Raw genomic sequence first — 2,765 nt, forward strand, 5'->3', positions numbered from 1 at the left:
TATCATTTATTTTTGTTGATGACTAAATAATTGATCTACATGACGTCGCACTATTTGAGCATTCCCCAAAGCTACCGTATAAGATACAGGTCCTGTAATGTCCTGAATTACTCCATGCACCCATTTTGGCCCATACCCAAAATTTCGGGTATACACAGGATCTCCAATCTGGAAATAACGAGATTTCACATGTTGATCATGATACTCTTTCTGAACTTGTTGTTTCCTTTCCATTTTACCAGTGAAGTCAGGATGTATCTTGTCTAAAGTGCAAAGCAATTTTCTTCCCATCAGCTATTCAGCAGGAGACAGTCCCGTTATAGAGTGGGATGTGATACGATAATTAAACAGAGCTTTATGTAACTTGGTCTCCAGCGTGTTCCCCAAACTTTTTTCATTAGGTCTTTGAAAGTTTGAACTGCTCGCAATGCCAAACCATTAGATGAAGGGTGATACGGTGCAGAAGTAGCATGGGTTATTCCGTTCTTAGTCATAAAGTCTTTACTCGCTTTACTTACAAAACATTGGGCATTATTAGACACTATCATTTCAGGAATCCCATGTACACTGAAACTTTTTCGCAAACACTACAAAGTAGCTGCTGTTGTTGCTGAACTTACGGGATAGGCATCAATCCACTTAGAATGAGCATCAATGATAATTAAGAACAATTTACCTAGAAAAGGGCCTGCATAATCCATGTGAATTCTCCTCCACGGTTGTCTGGGCCACTCCCATGGGTGAAGTGGGGCCCTCACAGGGGATTTTTGCTGTTCTTGACAGACAGTACAATCTCTTACTCGAGTTTCAATATCAGCATCCTGATTCGGCCACCATAGGTAGCTCCTTGCCAAACCTGCCTGAGTGGGATTGATGCAACTGTTCCAACAAACCTGAACGTCCCTGTTCTGGAATAACAACACGGGCTCCCCACAGCACACATCCGTCCTGAACACTGAGCTCTTGCTGTCTCTGTTTATAAGGTATAAATTCCTGGATATCACTGTGATCAGGCCAGCCTTTAAGCACATACTCACGTACTCTTGACAAAACAGGGTCTTTAGAAGTCCAGTGCTTAATTTGCTCTGCGGTCGTCAAGGGACCAGCTACACTCTCCAACATCAAGACATGCTCTTCTTCTGGTTCTTCCTCAGAAGGTTGTGAAACAGGAAGACGACTGAGGGCATCAGCATTACCATTATCTTTACCCGCTCTGTAAGAAATGACATACTCATAGGCTCCCAACATTACTGCCCACCTCATAATTTGTTGAGATGCCATTTGAGGTACAGCTTTTAATTCATTCAATAAACTGAGTAGAGGTTTGTGGTCAGTACAGATTACAAATTTACGACCATACAAGTATTTGTGGAATTTCTTGACTCCAAACACAACAGCTAATCCTTCTTTCTCTAACTGGGAGTAGTTCTTCTCTGTAGCTGTTAGTGTTCTGGATACAAATCCAATAGGTCTTTCCATTCCATCCCTCATACGATGTGCTAATACATCCCCCACACTGCTGAGGCATCACAGGAAAGGATGAGTTATTTTTTTTCTTCCCAACACCAACAAACATCTTTCCTCAAGAGCTTATGCAAAGGAGCAAGCAGGGTAGAAAGATTTGGAAGAAATCTGTTATAAAAGTTCAACAAACTCAAATAGGCTTTTAGTTCCATCACTGATGTCGGCGTTGGTGCTTCCTGTACAGATTGAACTTTCTCTGGAACAGGATGAATACCTGTGGCATCAACTTTATGTCCCAAGAAAACAACTTCCTTTTCCATGAACTTACACTTCCCTCTTTTCAGTCTTAATCCAGATTCCTCCAGCCTCTGCAATACTTGATCCAGTGTCCCCAGATGTTCTTGATAATTTTTTCCTGTCAACAGAATATCATCCAAATATACCGTGACTTTTGGAATGTCATTCAGGATTCCTTCCATAGTTCTCTGGAAGATTGCGGGACTTGAACTCACTCCAAAGGGTAATCGTGTAGACGTAAAGAGACCTTTGTGAGTATTTACAGTGACATATTGCTTCAATGTTTCATCCAACAAAATCTGTTGATATGCATGACTCATATCTAATTTGGTGTATTTCTCACCTCCAGATAACACTGCAAACATGTCCTCCATTCGGGGAATGGGATACTGCTCCAATGACGATTCCCGGTTAACAGTCACTCTATAATCTCCACAGAGTCTCACCGATCCATCTGGCTTCAATACCGGCACGACAGGAGCTGCCTGCTCTGAAAACTTCACAGGTTCAATGATCCGTTTGTCTGGACTCTGCAAATTCCTCATCAATGTGTACGTCTGTGCTCCAACACAACACAATATGCACATACAACACTCTTGGTCACAAAACTGAATTTCAGGCTGCTGTGGGAATCCAAGTGGCGGCACCGCATCTGCTCCAGTTACAAAAGCAAGGAGGTCTTGGAAGGACAACTGCACTCTTTTTTTCTGTACAATAAAAGTTACATCACAAAAAATGCAGTTTACTTTCTTAGTTGTCTCATTTAAAGGGGTCATATGATGCGATTTCAAATTTTCCTTTCTCTTTGGAGTGTTACAAGCTCTTGGTGCATAAAGAAGATCTGTAAAGTTGCAAAGACCAAAGTCTCAAATGCAAAGAGATATTCTTTATAAAAGTTAAGAGTTAACCACGCCTACCTAAAACGGCTCGTTCTAACACGCCCCCACATGTCTACGTCACGATCTGGGAAAATTTGCATAACGCCGCCCAAATGTTCAAGCAAA

General features: G+C 41.7%; 1 pseudogene; it reads right to left on the reverse strand.

Moving 5' to 3' along the window:
* Nucleotides 1-317: 317 nt before the first annotated feature.
* LOC107754573 (uncharacterized protein K02A2.6-like) overlaps nucleotides 318-2,765 on the reverse strand; it is a 5,000-nt pseudogene continuing 2,552 nt past the window's right edge.

This window comes from Sinocyclocheilus rhinocerous, unplaced genomic scaffold, assembly GCF_001515625.1.
Source record: "Sinocyclocheilus rhinocerous isolate Xijiao unplaced genomic scaffold, SAMN03320098_v1.1 scaffold2517, whole genome shotgun sequence".
Lineage (NCBI taxonomy): Eukaryota > Metazoa > Chordata > Actinopteri > Cypriniformes > Cyprinidae > Sinocyclocheilus > Sinocyclocheilus rhinocerous.